Below are 24,389 nucleotides of genomic sequence, written 5' to 3' on the forward strand. Positions count from 1 at the left end.
TTGCCGTAAAGAGCCATCTTCTCTACCAGCCGGATACCATTTCAATCGGCCGATGTTTCCACTCAACCTTATAGGGGCGAAGCTCCTTAAAGCGACACCCGTTCGTGCATTGTAGTAGTCCTAGTCATTGTTTTAGTGGGTAACCAGTGCCCTTACCCGTTTTTGAGCCCTGCCAGCGCCGTAACGAGCCATCTTCTCTACCAGCCGGATACCTTTTCAACCGATTGGTGTTTCCACTCAACCTTTTATGGGCAAAGCTCCTTAAAGCGTTACCCGTTCATTCATCGTAGTAGTCCTAGTCGTAGTGGTAGTGTGTAACCAGTATACTTACCCGTTTGTGAGCCTTGCCAGCGCCGTAACGAGCCATCTTCTCTACCAGCCGGATACCTTTTCAATAGATCGAGGTTTCCACTCAACCTTTTAGAGGCGAAGCTCCTTAAAGCGGCCCCCGTTCGTCCCTCGTAGTAGTCCTAGTCGTAGTCGTAGTGTGTAGCCAGTATACTTACCCGTTTTTGAGCCCTGTCAGTGCCGCAAAGAGCCATTTTTTCTTCCAGCCTAATACCTTTTCAAACGATCGATGTTTCCACTAAACCTTTTAGGGGCGAAGCTCCTTAAAGTGGCACCCGTTCGTTCATTGTAGTAGTCCTAGTCATTGTTGTAGTGGGTAACTAGTGCCCTTACCCGTTTTTGAGCCCTGCCAGCGCCGTAACGAGCCATCTTTTCTACCAGCCGGATACCTTTTAAATCGATCGATGTTTCCACTCAACCTTTTAGGGGCGAAGCTCCTTAAAGCGGCACCCGTTCGTCTCTCGCTAAAGTCCTAGTAGTAGTCGTAGAGTGTAGCCAGTATACTTACCCGTTTTTGAGCCCTGCCAGAGCTGTAAAGAGCCATCTTCTCTACCAAACAGATATGTTTTCAACCGATCGAGGTTTCCACTCAACCTTTTAGGGGCGAAGCTCCTTAAAGCGGCACCCGTTCGTTCATCGTAGTACTCCTGGTTCTAGTGGTGGTGTGTAACCAGTATACTTACCAGTTTTTTAGCCCTGCCAGCGCCGTAACGAGCCATCTTTTCTACCAGCCGGATACCTTTTCAACCAATTGATGTTTCCACTCAACCTTTTAGGTGTGAAGCTGCTTAAAGTGGCACCTGTTCGTTCCTCGTAGTAGTCCTAGTCGTAGTCGTAGTGTGCAACCAGTATACCTACCCACTTGTGAGCCCTGCTGGCGCCGTAACGGGCCATCTTCTCTACCAGCCGGATACCTGTTCAACCTATCGATGTTTCCACTGAACGTTTCAGGGGCGAAGATCCTTAAAGCGGCACCCTGTCATTCCTCGTAGTTGTCTTAGTCGTAGTCGTAGTGTGCAACCAGTATGCTTACCCGTTTGTGAGCCCTGCCATTGCCGTAAAGAGCCATCTTCTCTACCAGCCGGATACCATTTCAATCGGTCGATGTTTCCACTCAACCTTATAGGGGCGAAGCTCCTTAAAGCGACACCCGTTCGTGCATTGTAGTAGTCCTAGTCATTGTTTTAGTGGGTAACCAGTGCCCTTACCCGTTTTTGAGCCCTGCCAGCGCCGTAACGAGCCATCTTCTCTACCAGCCGGATACCTTTTCAACCGATTGATGTTTCCACTCAACCTTTTATGGGCAAAGCTCCTTAAAGCGTTACCCGTTCGTTCATCGTAGTAGTCCTAGTCGTAGTGGTAGTGTGTAACCAGTATACTTACCCGTTTGTGAGCCTTGCCAGCGCCGTAACGAGCCATCTTCTCTACCAGCCGGATACCTTTTCAATAGATCGAGGTTTCCACTCAACCTTTTAGAGGCGAAGCTCCTTAAAGCGGCCCCCGTTTGTCCCTCGTAGTAGTCCTAGTCGTAGTCGTAGTGTGTAGCCAGTATACTTACCCGTTTGTGAGCCCTGCCAGTGCCTTAAAGAGCCATTTTTTCTTCCAGCCGAATACCTTTTCAATAGATCGAGGTTTCCACTCAACCTTTCAAGGCGAAGCTCCTTAAAGCAGCCCCCGTTCGTCCCTCGTAGTAGTCCTAGTCGTAGTCGTAGTGTGTAGCCAGTATACTCACCAGTTTTTGAGCCCTGCCAGCGCCGTAACGAGCCATCTTTTCTACCAGCCGGATACCTTTTCAACCGATTGATGTTTCCACTAAACCTTTTTGGGGCGAAGCTGCTTAAAGCGGCACCCGTTCGTTCCTCGTAGTAGTCCTAGTCGTAGTCGCAGTGTGCAACCAGTATACTTACCCGTTTTTGAGCCCTGCCAGCACCGTAATTAGCCGTCTTCTCTAACAGCTGGATACCTTTTCAACCGATCGATGTTTCCACTCAACCTTTTATGGGCAAAGCTCCTTAAAGCTTTACCCGTTCATTCATCGTAGTAGTCCTAGTCGTAGTGGTAGTGTGAAACCAGTATACTTACCCGTTCATGAGCCCTGCCAGCGCCGTAATGAGCCATCTTCTCTACCAGCCGGATACCTTTTCAACCGATCGATGTTTCCACTCAACCTTTTATGGGCAAAGCTCCTTGAAGCTTTACCCGTTAGTTCATCGTAGTAGTCCTAGTCGTAGTAGTAGTGTGTAACCAGTATACTTACCCGTTTGTGAGCCCTGCCAGGGCCGTAACGAGCCATCTTCTCTACCAGCCGGATACCTTTTCAATAGATCGAGGTTTCCACTCAGCCTTTTAGAGGCGAAGCTCCTTAAAGTGGCACCCGTTCGTTCATTGTAGTAGTCCTAGTCATTATTGTAGTGGGTAACTAGTGCCCTTACCCGTTTTTGAGCCCTGCCAGCGCCGTAACGAGCCATCTTTTCTACCAGCCGGATACCTTTTAAACCGATCGATGTTTCCACTCAACCTTTTAGGGGCGAAGCTCCTTAAAGCGGCACCCGTTCGTCTCTCGCTGAAGTCCTAGTAGTAGTCGTAGAGTGTAGCCAGTATACTTACCCGTTTTTGAGCCCTGCCAGAGCTGTAAAGAGCCATCTTCTCTACCAAACAGATATGTTTTCAACCGATCGAGGTTTCCACTCAACCTTTTAGGGGCGAAGCTCCTTAAAGCGGCACCCGTTCGTTCATCGTAGTAGTCCTGGTTCTAGTGGTGGTGTGTAACCAGTATACTTACCAGTTTTTAGCCCTGCCAGCGCCGTAACGAGCCATCTTTTCTACCAGCCGGATACCTTTTCAACCAATCGATGTTTCCACTCAACCTTTTAGGTGTGAAGCTGCCTAAAGTGGCACCTGTTCGTTCCTCGTAGTAGTCCTAGTCGTAGTCGTAGTGTGCAACCAGTATACCTACCCACTTGTGAGCCCTGCTGGCGCCGTAACGGGCCATCTTCTCTACCAGCCGGATACCTGTTCAACCTATCGATGTTTCCATTGAACCTTTCAGGGGCGAAGATCCTTAAAGCGGCACCCTGTCATTCCTCGTAGTTGTCTTAGTCGTAGTCGTAGTGTGCAACCAGTATGCTTACCCGTTTGTGAGCCCTGCCACTGCCGTAAAGAGCCATTTTCTCTACCAGCCGGATACCTTTTCAACCATTCGATGTTTCAACTCAACCGTTTATGGGCGAAGCTCCTTAAAGTGGCACCCGTTCGTTCATTGTAGTAGTCCTAGTCATTGTTGTAGTGGGTAACTAGTGCTCTTACCCGTTTTTGAGCCCTGCCAGCGCCGTAACGAGCCATCTTTTCTACCAGCCGGATACCTTTTAAACCGATCGATGTTTCCACTCAACCTTTTAGGGGCGAAGCTCCTTAAAGCGGCACCCGTTCGTCTCTCGCTGAAGTCCTAGTAGTAGTCGTAGAGTGTAGCCAGTATACTTACCCGTTTTTGAGCCCTGCCAGTGCCGTAAAGAGCCATTTTTTCTTCCAGCCGAATACCTTTTCAAACGATCGATGTTTCCACTAAACCTTTTAGGGGCGAAGCTCTGTGATGCAGGTTCTTTGTTGCTGATTTGTTTTTCTCCCGGGCTGAGCCTCAGAGAGTTTTGTTAATAAGGACAAAGCCGTTCGGTTTCCAAGAAACACACAAAAAGTTTAATTGAAAAGTAAAAAGACAAAGATTCCTCACAAAACAAAACACTTAATAAACAGTTGACTGGACATGACGAAACACATCTGTAAACACCCAACAAGAACGTTCAAAGTCAGTAACTAAACCTAACGTTCGAAAGGGGCTGAGTGATGGGAGTAGCGCAAGATATCTGTTCGGTCTCACCCACACGCTGAATTCCGCCGACGATGAGCAAACCGGAACGCGGTGATTCCGGCTTCAGGACGCGGGCAGGACGGGGATGAAGGAACGCTGGCTGCTGACGACACGTCGAGAGACCAGGCCGGAACGTGGTGGCTCTGGCTTTAGGAGTGTGGACCCGTCTGTGACGAGAGAACGCAGGCTGGTGGTGACGCGTCAGAGAACTAGGGTCGACCTAGTCAAGCAGCTGGGCGCACAGCTCGGGCCCGGAGCCCGACGGCTGTAGCTCGCCTGCCGGAACCAAAGTCCGCAGGCCCTGGAAAGGAGTTCAGGACCGGATGGCCACGGTCCTTTGGAGCGGGAACACGACGGCAGGAGGCCCCGGCCGGTTGAAGACCTGCAGGCTCGGGTCCTACGCCCGACGGCCCATCTTCAGCGCCCGGTCCGGTGACGACCTTCCGCTTGCCCCGTCTTCTTCGAACTCCCCTTGCTCTGGTCTGCTCAGGCTCCTGCTTCAGCTCTGGCCCACTTGTCTCGTTCTCCTTGGAGATACTGCTGTCTCGTGGTGTCAAGCCATTGGGCCTTGAAATCTCCGTGTTCGCTGCCCATTGGATGTTTTACCTTTTGTTTACTTCACGTCCTGCCACGCATCCTCGTGCTCGACGCTCTTTAACGTCGTCATTCTTGTTTAAGCAGCCCCGCACGTGCACTCAGGTATTTCTCCTTTTGTTTTTTTTTTTTTTTTCCGTGACGCGCACTTTTCGAAGGCGCGCACTTTGAACGCGCACCACACATCACATACGCCCCCCTTTCATTCAAGTTTTTTTTTTAGAAAAAAAAACTGCCGATGAGTGCGCGTTCTGCACTACGTCACAATTACACCACATATTTGCACCACGCAGTTCAACACATCACACCGATGGCACCACACTGCTTCTTCGTTGACATGTCTCACGTCGAAACACCGAGTCCACAGAACGTAACATTCAACCAACAACAATAAGAAAAGTTTTTTTTTTTTTTTCGAGAAGAAAAAAAAAAACTGCCGTTGAGTGCACGTTTCGCACTGCACCACAATTTACCCACATATGTCCGCCACACAGTTCACTGCATTGCCCAAAGGTCCACATTCACTAACCTCAAAATACACAAGAAGTGAGAAAAAGTATGGACACATCTAGCGGATTGTGAAAATCCCCAAATTAGTAGTACACCACCCCTTTTTTTTTTATCATATATACCCTATCATCTCAAAAACTATACATCATGTTAATGTTACATTGCATGTAACTTCTTCAAATATTTACAAGCAACACCCTTCCATGGTCCGCAAGCAAGATCCAAAAAAAAACCAGCGGGAAATCGAATTTGACGCTTAAGTTATAGCGTCCCGTACAAGACGTTTAACTGCTCTAACCATTTGACAAGAGTAAGGAATCGGAAGCCAGTGGAAGAATTCTCGACCGTAAGCTCGTATGAACCTAAAGCTGTGTATCACCAGGTTCCCAACCTCGAAATCACAAGCATACACGCTGGAATGTCTGTATGCCAGTCGGAGGCGTTGCCTCCAGGCGCACCAGTACAACCACGCCTGAATCATTTCATCCTTCCCACGAACGCCTTGCTTGAGCTCGTAAGCCGCTAATCGTTGAGACATCTTAACAGAAGCGACCTCTTCAACCGAAGATGCCAAAGAGCACCAGTCGGCGTCCTTCCTCGTACAATAACCTGCTGGACCATTACTGCCTTCTGGTTCACTTTCCATCCCTTCAGCTTTCTGTATTGCTTGTTCATCAATACTTTCAACCCTTCTGCCTGGGTCATCGTGATTACCCTCATTGTCACATATAGCTGACCTACATCGCAACTCTACTCTCTGTTCTTCAACAAGTGCTTTTGCATTTTGCTCCAATATTCTTCTAAAAGCATCATCTACAATTTCCCGAGAACACAAGCCATCTCTCTGTATGGGCAAGTTATAATCATGGTGAAAAACCATGTCCGTAGCGTCTGTTGCTATCTCCAGTGGCCCAAAACAATAGGTAGCTGCTACATCAGAGCTTTCATTATGGCATTCGCCGGCATTACCTAGGAGACCTTTTATTGCTCCTTCAGCGGAGCTATTCAGAGGCAATCCTACCTCTGAATAAAGTGCGCTTGACCTCTCACAGGTTTCAAAATACCCTTTACTCTGAATGGAACGTTCTTGTTCCATGCTCACGAAGCATTCCTGCGCTTCAATAAGCTTATCGAGTCTCCTAGTCTTTTGACTGTTTACCTCCCTGTCGTACTCTTTCAGAGTTTCTTTCTCTAGCGAAAGGTCATGACGAGGTACAGGGTCAGTCTCACGTAAATTCAAATCGCTCCCGATGTAACTGCTTTCAGAGCACACCTCATCCACTGGTTGACTACTCTGGCTCTCAGACCACGTATATTCAGCGTTTTCCCTCTCAAGCCACTGCTGCAAATCCTCATATTCTAGTTCCAACAGTCTCTTCTTTTCGCGCATCTCTATCTCGAGCAGCCTTTTCTTTTCACGCATTTCTAGCTCAAGCTGCTCCTTCTTAGCGCGTGTCTCTCGCTCGAGCTTCTCTCTCCTAGCCCGTGTTTCTCGCTCGAACTCCTCTCTCTTAGCGTGTGTTTGCAATGCAATCTGCTGCTTTTTAGCGTCACATATCGCAGCCCGTTCCTCTTGCGCTTGCGCCATTTGCTTGTCGTACCACTCCTTGAACTCCGCTCCCTTGAGACTTATACTCTCCGCCAGATCTAATAATTCCGAAGTGCTTTTCATGGCTTTCATCGCGTCGAAAAATCTACATGAAAAACAAACGACTTTGTCCTGTCGCTGCGGACGCCAATTTGTGATGCCGGTTCTTGGTTGCTGATTTGTTTTTCTCCCGGGCTGAGCCTCAGAGAGTTTTGTTAATAAGGACAAAGCCGTTCGGTTTCCAAGAAACACACAAAAAGTTTAATTGAAAAGTAAAAAGACAAAGATTCCTCACAAAACAAAACACTTAATAAACAGTTGACTGGACATGACGAAACACATCTGTAAACACCCAACAAGAACGTTCAAAGTCAGTAACTAAACCTAACGTTCGAAAGGGGCTGAGTGATGGGAGTAGCGCAAGATATCTGTTCGGTCTCACCCACACGCTGAATTCCGCCGACGATGAGCAAACCGGAACGCGGTGATTCCGGCTTCAGGACGCGGGCAGGACGGGGATGAAGGAACGCTGGCTGCTGACGACACGTCGAGAGACCAGGCCGGAACGTGGTGGCTCTGGCTTTAGGAGTGTGGACCCGTCTGTGACGAGAGAACGCAGGCTGGTGGTGACGCGTCAGAGAACTAGGGTCGACCTAGTCAAGCAGCTGGGCGCACAGCTCGGGCCCGGAGCCCGACGGCTGTAGCTCGCCTGCCGGAACCAAAGTCCGCAGGCCCTGGAAAGGAGTTCAGGACCGGATGGCCACGGTCCTTTGGAGCGGGAACACGACGGCAGGAGGCCCCGGCCGGTTGAAGACCTGCAGGCTCGGGTCCTACGCCCGACGGCCCATCTTCAGCGCCCGGTCCGGTGACGACCTTCCGCTTGCCCCGTCTTCTTCGAACTCCCCTTGCTCTGGTCTGCTCAGGCTCCTGCTTCAGCTCTGGCCCACTTGTCTCGTTCTCCTTGGAGATACTGCTGTCTCGTGGTGTCAAGCCATTGGGCCTTGAAATCTCCGCGTTCGCTGCCCATTGGATGTTTTACCTTTTGTTTACTTCACGTCCTGCCACGCATCCTCGTGCTCGACGCTCTTTAACGTCGTCATTCTTGTTTAAGCAGCCCCGCACGTGCACTCAGGTATTTCTCCTTTTGTTTTTTTTTTTTTTTTCCGTGACGCGCACTTTTCGAAGGCGCGCACTTTGAACGCGCACCACACATCACAAGCTCCTTAAAGTGGCACCCGTTTGTTCATTGTAGTAGTCCTAGTCATTGTTGTAGTGGGTAACTAGTGCCCTTACCCGTTTTTGAGCCCTGCCAGCGCCGTAACGAGCCATCTTTTCTACCAGCCGGATACCTTTTAAACCGATCGATGTTTCCACTCAACCTATTAGGGGCGAAGCTCCTTGAAGCGGCACCCGTTCGTCTCTCGCTGAAGTCCTAGTAGTAGTCGTAGAGTGTAGCCAGTATACTTACCCGTTTTTGAGCCCTGCCAGAGCTGTAAAGAGCCATCTTCTCTACCAAACAGATATGTTTTCAACCGATCGAGGTTTCCACTCAACCTTTTAGGGGCGAAGCTCCTTAAAGCGGCACCCGTTCGTTCATCGTAGTAGTCCTAGTCGTAGTAGTAGTGTGTAACCATTATACTTATCCGTTTGTGAGCCCTGCCAGCGCCGTAACGAGCCATCTTCTCTACCAGCCGGATACCTTTTCAATAGATCGAGGTTTCCACTCAACCTTTTAGAGACGAAGCTCCTTAAAGCGGCACCCGTTCGTTCATCGTAGTACTCCTGGTTCTAGTGGTGGTGTGTAACCAGTATACTTACCAGTTTTTTAGCCCTGCCAGCGCCGTAACGAGCCATCTTTTCTACCAGCCGGATACCTTTTCAACCAATCGATGTTTCCACTCAACCTTTTAGGTGTGAAGCTGCTTAAAGTGGCACCTCTTCGTTCCTCGTAGTAGTCCTAGTCGTAGTCGTAGTGTGCAACCAGTATACCTACCCACTTGTGAGCCCTGCTGGCGCCGTAACGGGCCATCTTCTCTACCAGCAGGATACCTGTTCAACCTATCGATGTTTCCACTGAACCTTTCAGGGGCGAAGATCCTTAAAGCGGCACCCTGTCATTCCTCGTAGTTGTCTTAGTCGTAGTCGTAGTGTGCAACCAGTATGCTTACCCGTTTGTGAGCCCTGCCATTGCCGTTAAGAGCCATCTTCTCTACCAGCCGGATACCATTTCAATCGGTCGATGTTTCCACTCAACCTTATAGGGGCGAAGCTCCTTAAAGCGACACCCGTTCGTGCATTGTAGTAGTCCTAGTCATTGTTTTAGTGGGTAACCAGTGCCCTTACCCGTTTTGAGCCCTGCCAGCGCCGTAACGAGCCATCTTCTCTACCAGCCGGATACCTTTTCAACCGATTGATGTTTCCACTCAACCTTTAAGGGCAAAGCTCCTTAAAGCGTTACCCGTTCGTTCATCGTAGTAGTCCTAGTCGTAGTGGTAGTGTGTAACCAGTATACTTACCCGTTTGTGAGCCTTGCCAGCGCCGTAACGAGCCATCTTCTCTACCAGCCGGATACCTTTTCAATAGTCGAGGTTTCAACCTTTTAGAGGCGAAGCTCCTTAAAGCGGCCCCCGTTCGTCCCTCGTAGCAGTCGTAGTCGTAGTCGTAGTGTGTAGCCAGTATACTTACCCGTTTGTGAGCCCTGCCAGTGCCTTAAAGAGCCATTTTTTCTTCCAGCCGAATACCTTTTCAATAGATCGAGGTTTCCACTCAACCTTTCAAGGCGAAGCTCCTTAAAGCAGCCCCCGTTCGTCCCTCGTAGTAGTCCTAGTCGTAGTCGTAGTGTGTAGCCAGTATACTCACCAGTTTTTGAGCGCTGCCAGCGCCGTAACGAGCCATCTTTTCTACCAGCCGGATACCTTTTCAACCGATTGATGTTTCCACTAAACCTTTTTGGGGCGAAGCTGCTTAAAGCGGCACCCGTTCGTTCCTCGTAGTAGTCCTAGTCGTAGTCGCAGTGTGCAACCAGTATACTTACCCGTTTTTGAGCCCTGCCAGCACCGTAATTAGCCATCTTCTCTAACAGCTGGATACCTTTTCAACCGATCGATGTTTCCACTCAACCTTTTATGGGCAAAGCTCCTTAAAGCTTTACCCGTTCATTCATCGTAGTAGTCCTAGTCGTAGTGGTAGTGTGAAACCAGTATACTTACCCGTTCATGAGCCCTGCCAGCGCCGTAATGAGCCATCTTCTCTACCAGCCGGATACCTTTTCAACCGATCGATGTTTCCACTCAACCTTTTATGGGCAAAGCTCCTTGAAGCTTTACCCGTTCGTTCATCGTAGTAGTCCTAGTCGTAGTAGTAGTGTGTAACCAGTATACTTACCCGTTTGTGAGCCCTGCCAGGGCCGTAACGAGCCATCTTCTCTACCAGCCGGATACCTTTTCAATAGATCGAGGTTTCCACTCAGCCTTTTAGAGGCGAAGCTCCTTAAAGCGGCCCCCGTTCGTCCCTCGTAGTAGTCCTAGTCGTAGTCGTAGTGTGTAGCCAGTATACTTACCCGTTTTTGAGCCCTGCCAGTGCCGTAAAGAGCCATTTTTTCTTCCAGCCGAATACCTTTTCAAACGATCGATGTTTCCACTAAACCTTTAAGGGGCGAAGCTCCTTAAAGTGGCACCCGTTCTTTCATTGTAGTAGTCCTAGTCATTATTGTAGTGGGTAACTAGTGCCCTTACCCGTTTTTGAGCCCTGCCAGCGCCGTAACGAGCCATCTTTTCTACCAGCCGGATACCTTTTAAACCGATCGATGTTTCCACTCAACCTTTTAGGGGCGAAGCTCCTTAAAGCGGCACCCGTTCGTCTCTCGCTGAAGTCCTAGTAGTAGTCGTAGAGTGTAGCCAGTATACTTACCCGTTTTTGAGCCCTGCCAGAGCTGTAAAGAGCCATCTTCTCTACCAAACAGATATGTTTTCAACCGATCGAGGTTTCCACTCAACCTTTTAGGGGCGAAGCTCCTTAAAGCGGCACCCGTTCGTTCATCGTAGTAGTCCTGGTTCTAGTGGTGGTGTGTAACCAGTATACTTACCAGTTTTTAGCCCTGCCAGCGCCGTAACGAGCCATCTTTTCTACCAGCCGGATACCTTTTCAACCAATCGATGTTTCCACTCAACCTTTTAGGTGTGAAGCTGCCTAAAGTGGCACCTGTTCGTTCCTCGTAGTAGTCCTAGTCGTAGTCGTAGTGTGCAACCAGTATACCTACCCACTTGTGAGCCCTGCTGGCGCCGTAACGGGCCCTCTTCTCTACCAGCCGGATACCTGTTCAACCTATCGATGTTTCCACTGAACCTTTCAGGGGCGAAGATCCTTAAAGCGGCACCCTGTCATTCCTCGTAGTTGTCTTAGTCGTAGTCGTAGTGTGCAACCAGTATGCTTACCCGTTTGTGAGCCCTGCCACTGCCGTAAAGAGCCATCTTCTCTACCAGCCGGATACCTTTTCAACCATTCGATGTTTCAACTCAACCGTTTATGGGCGAAGCTCCTTAAAGTGGCACCCGTTCGTTCATTGTAGTAGTCCTAGTCATTGTTGTAGTGGGTAACTAGTGCCCTTACCCGTTTTTGAGCCCTGCCAGCGCCGTAACGAGCCATCTTTTCTACCAGCCGGATACCTTTTAAACCGATCGATGTTTCCACTCAACCTTTTAGGGGCGAAGCTCCTTAAAGCGGCACCCGTTCGTCTCTCGCTGAAGTCCTAGTAGTAGTCGTAGAGTGTAGCCAGTATACTTACCCGTTTTTGAGCCCTGCCAGTGCCGTAAAGAGCCATTTTTTCTTCCAGCCGAATACCTTTTCAAACGATCGATGTTTCCACTAAACCTTTTAGGGGCGAAGCTCCTTAAAGTGGCACCCGTTTGTTCATTGTAGTAGTCCTAGTCATTGTTGTAGTGGGTAACTAGTGCCCTTACCCGTTTTTGAGCCCTGCCAGCGCCGTAACGAGCCATCTTTTCTACCAGCCGGATACCTTTTAAACCGATCGATGTTTCCACTCAACCTTTTAGGGGCGAAGCTCCTTGAAGCGGCACCCGTTCGTCTCTCGCTGAAGTCCTAGTAGTAGTCGTAGAGTGTAGCCAGTATACTTACCCGTTTTTGAGCCCTGCCAGAGCTGTAAAGAGCCATCTTCTCTACCAAACAGATATGTTTTCAACCGATCGAGGTTTCCACTCAACCTTTTAGGGGCGAAGCTCCTTAAAGCGGCACCCGTTCGTTCATCGTAGTAGTCCTGGTTCTAGTGGTGGTGTGTAACCAGTATACTTACCAGTTTTTTAGCCCTGCCAGCGCCGTAACGAGCCATTTTTTCTACCAGCCGGATACCTTTTCAACCAATCGATGTTTCCACTCAACCTTTTAGGTGTGAAGCTGCTTAAAGCGGCACCTGTTCGTTCCTCGTAGTAGTCCTAGTCGTAGTCGTAGTGTGCAAACAGTATACCTACCTACATGTGAGCCCTGCTGGCGCAGTAACGGGCCATCTTCTCTACCAGCCGGATACCTGTTCAACCTATCGATGTTTCCACTGAACCTTTCAGGGGCGAAGATCCTTTAAGCGGCACCCTGTCATTCCTCGTAGTTGTCTTAGTCGTAGTCGTAGTGTGCAACCAGTATGCTTACCCGTTTGTGAGCCCTGCCACTGCCGTAAAGAGCCATCTTTTCTACCAGCCGGATAACTTTTCAACCATTCGATGTTTCAACTCAACCGTTTATGGGCGAAGCTCCTTAAAGTGGCACCCGTTCATTCATCGTAGTAGTCCTAGTCGTAGTTGTAGTGTGTAACCAGTATTTTTACCCGTTGGTGAGCCCTGCCAGAGCCGTAAAGAGCCATTTTTTCTAAAAGCCGGATACCTTTCCAAACGATCGATGTTTCCACTCAACCTTTTAGGGGCGGAGCTCCATAAAGCGGCAATCGTTCGTTCATCGTAGTAGTTCTAGTCGAAGTCGTAGTGTGTAACCAGTACACTTACCCGTTTGGGAGCCCTGCCAGCGCCGTAACGAGCCATCTTTTCTACCAGCCGGATACCTTTTCAACCGATCGATGTTTGCACTCAACCTTTTGGGGGCGAAATTCCTTAAAGCGGCACCCGTTCGTTCCTCGTAGTAGTGCTAGTCGTAGTCGTAGTGTGCAACCAGTGTACCTACCGTTTGTGAGCCCTGCCATTGCCGTAAAGAGCCATCTTCTCTACCAGCCGGATACCATCTCAATCGGTCGTTGTTTCCACTCAACCTTATAGGGGCGAAGCTCCCTAAAGCGACACCCGTTCGTGCATTGTAGCAGTCCTAGTCATTGTTTTAGTGGGTAACCAGTGCCCTTACCCGTTTTTGAGCCCTGCCAGCGCCGTAACGAGCCATCTTCTCTACCAGCCGGATACCTTTTCAACCGATTGATGTTTCTACTCAACCTTTTATGGGCAAAGCTTCTTAAAGCGTTACCCGTTCGTTCATCGTAGTAGTCCTAGTCGTAGTGGTAGTGTGTAACCAGTATACTTACCCGTTTATGAGCCCTGCCAGCGCCGTAACGAGCCATCTTCACTACCAGCCGGATACCTTTTCAACCGATCGATGTTTCCACTCAACCTTTTATGGGCAAAGCTCCTTGAAGCTTTACCCGTTCGTTCATCGTAGTAGTCCTAGTCGTAGTAGTAGTGTGTAACCAGTATACTTATCCGTTTGTGAGCCCTGCCAGCGCCGTAACGAGCCATCTTCTCTACCAGCCGGATACCTTTTCAATAGATCGAGGTTTCAACTCAACCTTTTAGAGGCGAAGCTCCTTAAAGCGGCCCCCGTTCGTCCCTCACAGTAGTCCTAGTCGTAGTCGTAGTGTGTAGCCAGTATACTTACCCGTTTTTGAGCCCTGCCAGTGCCGTAAAGAGCCATTTTTTCTTCCAGCCGAATACCTTTTCAAACGATCGATGTTTCCACTCAACCTTTTAGGGGCGATGCTCCTTAAAGCGGCACCCGTTCGTCTCTCGCTGAAGTCCTAGTAGTAGTCGTAGAGTGTAGCCAGTATACTTACCCGTTTTTGAGCCCTGCCAGAGCTGTAAAGAGCCATCTTCTCTACCAAACAGATATGTTTTCAACCGATCGAGGTTTCCACTCAACCTTTTAGGGGCGAAGCTCCTTAAAGCGGCACCCGTTCGTTCATCGTAGTAGTCCTGGTTCTAGTGGTGGTGTGTAACCAGTATACTTACCAGTTTTTAGCCCTGCCAGCGCCGTAACGAGCCATCTTTTCTACCAGCCGGATACCTTTTCAACCAATCGATGTTTCCACTCAACCTTTTAGGTGTGAAGCTGCTTAAAATGGCACCTGTTCGTTCCTCGTAGTAGTCCTAGTCGTAGTCGTAGTGTGCAACCAGTATACCTACCCACTTGTGAGCCCTGCTGGCGCCGTAACGGGCCATCTTCTCTACCAGCCGGATACCTGTTCAACCTATCGATGTTTCCACTGAACCTTTCAGGGGCGAAGATCCTTAAAGCGGCACCCGTTCGTTCATTGTAGTAGTCCTAGTCATTGTTGTAGTGGGTAACTAGTGCCCTTACCCGTTTTTGAGCCCTGCCAGCGCCGTAACGAGCCATCTTTTCTACCAGCCGGATACCTTTTAAACCGATCGATGTTTCCACTCAACCTTTTAGGGGCGAAGCTCCTTAAAGCGGCACCCATTCGTCTCTCGCTGAAGTCCTAGTAGTAGTCGTAGAGTGTAGCCAGTATACTTACCCGTTTTTGAGCCCTGCCAGTGCCGTAAAGAGCCATTTTTTCTTCCAGCCGAATACCTTTTCAAACGATCGATGTTTCCACTAAACCTTTTAGGGGCGAAGCTCCTTAAAGTGGCACCCGTTCGTTCATTGTAGTAGTCCTAGTCATTGTTGTAGTGGGTAACTAGTGCCCTTACCCGTTTTTGAGCCCTGCCAGCGCCGTAACGAGCCATCTTTTCTACCAGCCGGATACCTTTTAAACCGATCGATGTTTCCACTCAACCTTTTAGGGGCGAAGCTCCTTGAAGCGGCACCCGTTCGTCTCTCGCTGAAGTCCTAGTAGTAGTCGTAGAGTGTAGCCAGTATACTTACCCGTTTTTGAGCCCTGCCAGAGCTGTAAAGAGCCATCTTCTCTACCAAACAGATATGTTTTCAACCGATCGAGGTTTCCACTCAACCTTTTAGGGGCGAAGCTCCTTAAAGCGGCACCCGTTCGTTCATCGTAGTAGTCCTGGTTCTAGTGGTGGTGTGTAACCAGTATACTTACCAGTTTTTTAGCCCTGCCAGCGCCGTAACAAGCCATCTTTTCTACCAGCCGGATACCTTTTCAACCAATCGATGTTTCCACTCAACCTTTTAGGTGTGAAGCTGCTTAAAGTGGCACCTGTTCGTTCCTCGTAGTAGTCCTAGTCGTAGTCGTAGTGTGCAACCAGTATACCTACCCACTTGTGAGCCCTGCTGGCGCCGTAACGGGCCATGTTCTCTACCAGCCGGATACCTGTTCCACCTATCGATGTTTTCACTGAACCTTTCAGGGGCGAAGATCCTTAAAGCGGCACCCTGTCATTCCTCGTAGTTGTCTTAGTCCTAGTCGTAGTGTGCAACCAGTATGCTTACCCGTTTGTGAGCCCTGCCACTGCCGTAAAGAGCCATCTTCTCTACCAGCCGGATACCTTTTCAACCATTCGATGTTTCAACTCAACCGTTTATGGGCGAAGCTCCTTAAAGTGGCACCCGTTCATTCATCGTAGTAGTCCTAGTCGTAGTAGTAGTGTGTGCCTGTGATGCAGGGTTCTTGTTGCTGATTTGTTTTTCTCCCGGGCTGAGCCTCAGAGAGTTTTGTTAATAAGGACAAAGCCGTTCGGTTTCCAAGAAACACACAAAAAGTTTAATTGAAAAGTAAGAAGGCAAAGATTCCTCACAAAACAAAACACTTAATAAACAGTTGACTGGACATGACGAAACACATCTGTAAACACCCAACAAGAACGTTCAAAGTCAGTAACTAAACGTAACGTTCGAAAGAGGCTGAGTGATGGGAGTAGCGCAAGATATCTGTTCGGTCTCACCCACACGCTGAATTCCGCCGACGATGAGCAAACCGGAACGCGGTGATTCCGGCTTCAGGACGCGGGCAGGACGGGGATGAAGGAACGCTGGCTGCTGGCGACACGTCGAGAAACCAGGCCGGAACGTGGTGGCTCTGGCTTTAGGAGTGTGGACCCGTCTGTGACGAGAGAACGCAGGCTGGTGGTGACGCGTCAGAGAACCAGGGTCGACCTAGTCAAGCAGCTGGGCGCACAGCTCGGGCCCGGAGCCCGACGGCTGTAGCTCGCCTGCCGGAACCAAAGTCCGCAGGCCCTGGAAAGGAGTTCAGGACCGGATGGCCACGGTCCTTTGGAGCGGGAACCCGACAGCAGGAGGCCCCGGCCGGTGGAAGTCCTGTAGGCTCGGGTCCGGAACCCAACGGCCCATCTTCAGCGCCCGGTCCGGTGACGACCTTCCGCTTGCACTGCCTGCCTCGAATTCCCCTTGCTCTGGTCTGCTCAGGCTCCTGCTTCAGCTCTGGCCCACTTGTCTCGTTCTCATTGGCCTTTCAAAACTCCGTGGTGATCAGCCATTGGCCCTTGTTTTCTTTATGGTCTTGGATGCTTGCGCTCCACGCTCTCACGTGTACCGGTCCTCGGCGTCGTCGTTGTTCAGGCGACCCAGCACGTGCACTCGGTCATCCTTTAATTTCGCGCACTTTTCGAAGGCGCGCACTTTGAACGCGCACCACACATCACATACGCCCCCCTTTCATTCAAGTTTTTTTTTTTTTTTAGAAAAAAAAAACTGCCGATGAGTGCGCGTTCTGCACTACGTCACAATTAAACCACATATTTGCACCACGCAGTTCAACACATCACCGATGGCACCACACTGCTTCTTCGTTGACATGTCTCACGTCGAAACACCGAGTCCACAGAACGTAACATTCAACCAACAACAATAAGAAAAGTTTTTTTTTTCGAGAAGAAAAAAAAAAACTGCCGTTGAGTGCACGTTTCGCACTGCACCACAATTTACCCACATATGTCCGCCACACAGTTCACTGCATTGCCCAAAGGTCCACATTCACTAACCTCAAAATACGCAAGAAGTGAGAAAAAGTATGGACACATCTAGCGGATTGTGAAAATCCCCAAATTAGTATTACACCACCCCTTTTTTTTTTATCATATATACCCTATCATCTCAAAAACTATACATCATGTTAATGTTACATTGCATGTAACTTCTTCAAATATTTACAAGCAACACCCTTCCATGGTCCGCAAGCAAGATCCAAAAGAAACCAGCGGGAAATCGAATTTGACGCTTAAGTTATAGCGTCCCATACAAGACGTTTAACTGCTCTAACCATTTGACAAGAGTAAGGAATCGGAAGCCAGTGGAAGAATTCTCGACCGTAAGCTCGTATGAACCTAAAGCTGTGTATCACCAGGTTCCCAACCTCGAAATCACAAGCATACACGCTGGAATGTCTGTATGCCAGTCGGAGGCGTTGCCTCCAGGCGCACCAGTACAACCACGCCTGAATCATTTCATCCTTCCCACGAACGCCTTGCTTGAGCTCGTAAGCCGCTAATCGTTGAGACATCTTAACAGAAGCGACCTCTTCAACCGAAGATGCCAAAGAGCACCAGTCGGCGTCCTTCCTCGTACAATAACCTGCTGGACCATTACTGCCTTCTGGTTCACTTTCCATCCCTTCAGCTTTCTGTATTGCTTGTTCATCAATACTTTCAACCCTTCTGCCTGGGTCATCGTGATTACCCTCATTGTCACATATAGCTGACCTACATTGCAACTCTACTCTCTGTTCTTCAACAAGTGCTTTTGCATTTTGCTCCAATATTCTTCTAAAAGCATCATCTACAATTTCCCGAGAACACAAGCCATCTCTCTGTATGGGCAAGTTATAATCATGGTGAAAAACCATGTCCGTAGCGTCTGTTGCTATCTCCAGTGGCCCAAAACAATAGGTAGCTGCTACATCAGAGCTTTCATTATGGCATTCGCCGGCATTACCTAGGAGACCTTTTATTGCTCCTTCAGCGGAGCTATTCAGAGGCAATCCTACCTCTGAATAAAGTGCGCTTGACCTCTCACAGGTTTCAAAATACCCTTTACTCTGAATGGAACGTTCTTGTTCCATGCTCACGAAGCATTCCTGCGCTTCAATAAGCTTATCGAGTCTCCTAGTCTTTTGACTGTTTACCTCCCTGTCATACTCTTTCAGAGTTTCTTTCTCTAGCGAAAGGTCATGACGAGGTACAGGGTCAGTCTCACGTAAATTCAAATCGCTCCCGATGTAACTGCTTTCAGAGCACACCTCATCCACTGGTTGACTACTCTGGCTCTCAGACCACGTATATTCAGCGTTTTCCCTCTCAAGCCACTGCTGCAAATCCTCATATTCTAGTTCCAACAGTCTCTTCTTTTCGCGCATCTCTATCTCGAGCAGCCTTTTCTTTTCACGCATTTCTAGCTCAAGCTGCTCCTTCTTAGCGCGTGTCTCTCGCTCGAGCTTCTCTCTCCTAGCCCGTGTTTCTCGCTCGAACTCCTCTCTCTTAGCGTGTGTTTGCAATGCAATCTGCTGCTTTTTAGCGTCACATATCGCAGCCCGTTCCTCACGCTCCCTCTCCATCCGCTCCGCGTACCATACTCTAAACTCCGCTCCCGTCAGTCCCATTTTATCCGCCAACTCAATTAACTCCCACGTGTTCGTCATCGTGTTAACCGCGTCAAAAAAATCTACTGGAAAAACAAACGACTTTGTCCTGTCGCTGCGGACGCCAATTTGTGATGCAGGGTTCTTGTTGCTGATTTGTTTTTCTCCCGGGCTGAGCCTCAGAGAGTTTTGTTAATAAGGACAAAGCCGTTCGGTTTCCAAGAAACACACAAAAAGTTTAATTGAAAAGTAAGAAGGCAAAGATTCCTCACAAAACAAAACACTTAATAAACAGTTGACTGGACATGACGAAACACATCTGTAAACACCCAACAAGAACGTTCAAAGTCAGTAACTAAACCTAACGTTCGAAAGAGGCTGAGTGATGGGAGTAGCGCAAGATATCTGTTCGGTCTCACCCACACGCTGAATTCCGCCGACGATGAGCAAACCGGAACGCGGTGATTCCGGCTTCAGGACGCGGGCAGGACGGGGATGAAGGAACGCTGGCTGCTGGCGACACGTCGAGAAACCAGGCCGGAACGTGGTGGCTCTGGCTTTAGGAGTGTGGACCCGTCTGTGACGAGAGAACGCAGGCTGGTGGTGACGCGTCAGAGAACCAGGGTCGACCTAGTCAAGCAGCTGGGCGCACAGCTCGGGCCCGGAGCCCGACGGCTGTAGCTCGCCTGCCGGAACCAAAGTCCGCAGGCCCTGGAAAGGAGTTCAGGACCGGATGGCCACGGTCCTTTGGAGCGGGAACCCGACAGCAGGAGGCCCCGGCCGGTGGAAGTCCTGTAGGCTCGGGTCCGGAACCCAACGGCCCATCTTCAGCGCCCGGTCCGGTGACGACCTTCCGCTTGCACTGCCTGCCTCGAATTCCCCTTGCTCTGGTCTGCTCAGGCTCCTGCTTCAGCTCTGGCCCACTTGTCTCGTTCTCATTGGCCTTTCAAAACTCCGTGGTGATCAGCCATTGGCCCTTGTTTTCTTTATGGTCTTGGATGCTTGCGCTCCACGCTCTCACGTGTACCGGTCCTCGGCGTCGTCGTTGTTCAGGCGACCCAGCACGTGCACTCGGTCATCCTTTAATTTCGCGCACTTTTCGAAGGCGCGCACTTTGAACGCGCACCACACATCACAGTGCCCAGTATATTTACTGTTTGTGAGCACTCCCAGAGCCGTATAGAGCCATCTTTTTCACCTGCCGGATACCTTTTCAACCGATCAATGTTTCCACTCAACCTTTTTAGGGGCGAAGCTGTTTAAAGCGGCACCCGTTCGTTCCTCGTAGTAGTCCTAGCCGTAGTCGTAGTGTGCAACCAGTATACTTACCCGTTTGTGAGCCCTGCCAGCGCCGTAACGAGCCATCTTCTCTACCAGCCGGATACCTTTTCAATAGATCGAGGTTTCCACTCAACCTTTTAAGGCGAAGCTCCTTAAAGCGGCCCCCGTTCGTCCCTCGTAGTATTCCTAGTCGTAGTCGTAGTGCGTAGCCAATATACTTACCAGTTTTTGAGCCCTGCCAGCGCCGTAACGAGCCATCTTTTCTACCAGCCGGATACCTTTTCAACCGATCGATGTTTGCATTCAACCTTTTGGGGGCGAAATTCCTTAAAGCGGCACCCGTTCGTTCCTCGTAGTAGTGCTAGTCGTAGTCATAGTGTGTAACCAGTGTACCTACCGTTTGTGAGCCCTGCCAGTGCCGTAAAGAGCCATCTTCTCTACCAGCCGGATACCATTTCAATCGGTCGATGTTTCCACTCAACCTTATAGGGGCGAAGCTCCTTAAAGCGACACCCGTTCGTGCATTGTAGTAGTCCTAGTCATTGTTTTAGTGGGTAACCAGTGCCCTTACCCGTTTTTGAGCCCTGCCAGCGCCGTAACGAGCCATATTCTCTACCAGCCGGATACCTTTTCAACCGATTGATGTTTCCACTCAACCTTTTATGGGCAAAGCTCCTTAAAGCGTTACCCGTTCGTTCATCGTAGTAGTCCTTGTCGTAGTGGTAGTGTGTAACCAGTATACTTACCCGTTTGTGAGCCTTGCCAGCGCCGTAACGAGCCATCTTCTCTACCAGCCGGATATCTTTTCAATAGATCGAGGTTTCCACTCAACCTTTTAGAGGCGAAGCTCCTTAAAGCGGCCCCCGTTCGTCCCTCGTAGTGGTCCTAGTCGTAGTCGTAGTGTGTAGCCAGTATACTTACCCGTTTGTGAGCCCTGCCAGTGCCTTAAAGAGCCATTTTTTCTTCCAGCCGAATACCTTTTCAATAGATCGAGGTTTCCACTCAACCTTTCAAGGCGAAGCTCCTTAAAGCGGCCCCCGTTCGTCCCTCGTAGTAGTCCTAGTCGTAGTCGTAGTGTGTAGCCAGTATACTTACCCGTTTTTGAGCCCTGCCAGCACCGTAACGAGCCATCTTTTCTAACAGCTGGATACCTTTTCAACCGATCGATGTTTCCACTCAACCTTTTAGGGGCGAAGCTGCTTAAAGCGGCACCCGTTCCTTCCTCGTAGTAGTGCTAGTCGTAGTCGTAGTGTGTAACCAGTGTACCTACCATTTGTGAGCCCTGCCAGTGCTGTAAAGAGCCATCTTCTCTACCAGCCGGATACCATTTCAACCGGTCGATGTTTCCACTCAACCTTTTAGGGGCGAAGCTCCTTAAAATGGTACCCGTTCGTTCATCGTAGGAGTCCTAGTCGTAGTCGTAGTGTGTAACCAGTATTTTTACCCGTTGGTGAGCCCTGCCAGAGCCGTAAGAGCCAATTTTTCTAAAAGCCGGATACCTTTCCAAACGATCGATGTTTCCACTCAACCTTTTAGGGGCGGAGCTCCATGAAGCGGCAATCGTTCGTTCATCGTAGTAGTTCTAGTCGAAGTCGTAGTGTGTAACCAATACACTTACCCGTTTGGGAGCCCTGCCAGCGTCGTGAAGAGCCATCTTCTCTACCAGCCGGGTACCTTTTAAACCGATCGATGTTTGCACTCAACCTTTTATGGGCAAAGCTCCTAAAAGCGTTACCCGTTCGTTCATCGCAGTAGTCCTAGTCGTAGTGGTAGTGTGTAACCTGTAGTGAAGAGGAATGCCCACTACTGCGGTGACATCGACACGTGGGCGCGAGGCACGAGCTAGGACTGCTTATTGCTGCTGCGACGCTGCCCGCATACTCGGCCTGTTCTTGCTGCTTCGGTACCGACGCCGCTACCGCTGTTTACCTTGCATTTACATTATATTTTGGTGGAGGTGCTGCGGTCTTCCCCAGTCCTGGAACTGCGTAGCCGAAAGCTGCCGTCCGTCATGCCTGACGACGCTGTCTTCACACCCCCACCGGCTTCGCCACGCAGGAGCTGTCCCGGTGCACAGCTCTTGCGAGAACCCGACATCTCCAGCGGCACCGACGAGAAAGACGTTGAGGATTGGCTGGAATCGTATGAACGAGCCAGCGCTACTAACAAATGGGACGATCCCACAAAGCTTGGCACCGTGATGTTTTATTTAACGGATGTTGCCAAGCTGTGGTACAGAAACCATGAGGCGGATATCCCCACCTGGACTACCTTCAAAACCTGCATCGCAGATGTTTTTGGACGCCCTGGTGTGCGCAAACTTCGCGCAGAACAACGCCTACGAAGCCGGTCCCAACAAACTGGTGAGACATTCACCAGCTACATAGAGGACATCCTTGACCTCTGCCGGCGTGTCGACCGGTCGATGGCCGAAAGTGACAAGGTGCGACATATCATGAAAGGCATTTCCGACGACGCCTTTCAAATGCTGCTCTCCAAGAACCCTGTCACTGTCTCTGAGGTCATTGAGTTGTGTCAGAGTTTCGACGAGCTGCGACGACAGCGTCTTTTCACTCGACGCCCTGACGTCCCGGATGACACCCTCTCCAGCCTGACCACCACATCTGACCTTCAGTCGCTGCTATCGCAGATTAAGGAGTTTGTTCGTGCTGAGGTCGCTCGTCAGCTATCGCTGCTATCAACAGCCGGCCAACCAGCGTCACCTCTGCCAGCAAACATTCGCCAGGTCATCCAGGAGCAAGTTTGCGCGGCTCTGCCATCTGCCCGTGACACTTCACCCTTGCCGAGCCCTGTTGCCTGTGCCGAGGTAAATGCACCTCTAAGCTATGCTGAAGTAGCGGCTCGACCAACTCTTCAGACTTTTACGTCGCTTCCCTCAGCCGTGCCGCTCCGACCCACTCCTCGGTTCGCTCAGTCAAGGTCCGTCCAGAGTAGTGGACAATGGCGTACACTCGACAATCGCCCAATATGCTTTGCCTGTGGGCTACCTGGCCACATAGCGCGATACTGCCGTCGGCGCGTTCCTGTCTACCGACAGAGCTACGACCAGACCTTCGAACCTGCCCTTTATGTGCCACCGCGCCGTTCGTTCCCAGGCTCTCAGCCACCCGACCAGATGTCATCGCACGCCGACCACTGCCCTCCTGTTAACCGCCGCTCGCCATCACCTCGACGCCGCTCGCCATCGCCGATACGTCGTCGTCCTTCATCGCCGAAGCGGGAAAACTAATTGCCGCAGTTCCAGAGGCAGGAACTGCGTCGCCAGCGAAAAGACCAAGGCCTCTCACTTCACCAACGAATGTTCTGGACGTACATGTGGACGGCGTCGCTGCACTCGCTCTTGTCGACACTGGTGCCGCAGTTTCAGTGATAAGTGCTAGACTCTGCCGCTTGCTGAAAAAAGTTATGACGCCACTAGGTAGTATATCACTTCGTACAGCCAGTGCAGATCACGTCACACCGGCCGCTGCTTGTACTGCTCGCATCGCGATTGATGGCCTCATTTATGTCGTTGAATTGCTAGTGTTGGATTCCTGCTCCCATGACCTCATTTTGGGCTGGGATTTTCTCTCCGCTAATAAGGCCGTCATCGATTGCTCGCGCGCTGACGTGGCATTTGAAGTGTTTGACGACGCTCTATTATATGATGCTCATGAAACCGGGGACAAACTATTTGTTGCTGAAGACGTCATCATACCGCCGCACTCTTTTGCCCTTACCGTGGTGTCTTGCAACTCTCTCGCCGAGTCTAGTGCCCTTTTCACGCCATCTGCTCTTTTCGTTCGTCGCAAGTGTTCGCCGCTACCTTATGCCCTTCTAGAACTTCATGACGGCGTCAGCAGACTACTCATCTCGAACCTGTTGTCATGTCCTGTAACACTACTCCGGGGTGAGTGCGTCGGGCGTGTTTACAGTCTCGACCCTTCTGCAATTATCGACATGCCGGCTGGTCCTTCCGCGGAACACGAAGTCGCCGGAGTGACCTGTGCCTCTTCGCCGCAGACTACTAGGCCGGACGTACTGAGCAGCTCCATCGCCGACACGTTAACCGTTTCGCAACGTGCTCAGCTTCTACGACTACTGAACAAGTTCCGTTATTCCTTCAACTGCCAGCATACTCCCCTCGGCCGCACGTCAGCCGTGTGTCACCGCATCAACACGGGTAACAATGCGCCATTGCGTCAAAGACCCTATCGCGTGTCCGCAGCCGAGCGCCAGGTTATCGATGACCAAGTAGCTGACATGCTCAAGCGTGGCGTCATCCAGCCTTCAAACAGCCCCTGGGCATCTCCAGTCGTTCTCGTTAAGAAGAAGGACGGGTCAATTCGCTTCTGTGTTGACTACCGTCGTCTTAACAAAATATCTCAAAAGGACGTTTACCCGTTACCGAGAATCGACGATGCCCTTGACTGCCTCCAAGGTGCGGAGTTCTTCTCTTCTATTGACTTACG

Source organism: Rhipicephalus microplus, chromosome 1 (assembly GCF_043290135.1).
Source record: "Rhipicephalus microplus isolate Deutch F79 chromosome 1, USDA_Rmic, whole genome shotgun sequence".
Taxonomy (NCBI): domain Eukaryota; kingdom Metazoa; phylum Arthropoda; class Arachnida; order Ixodida; family Ixodidae; genus Rhipicephalus; species Rhipicephalus microplus.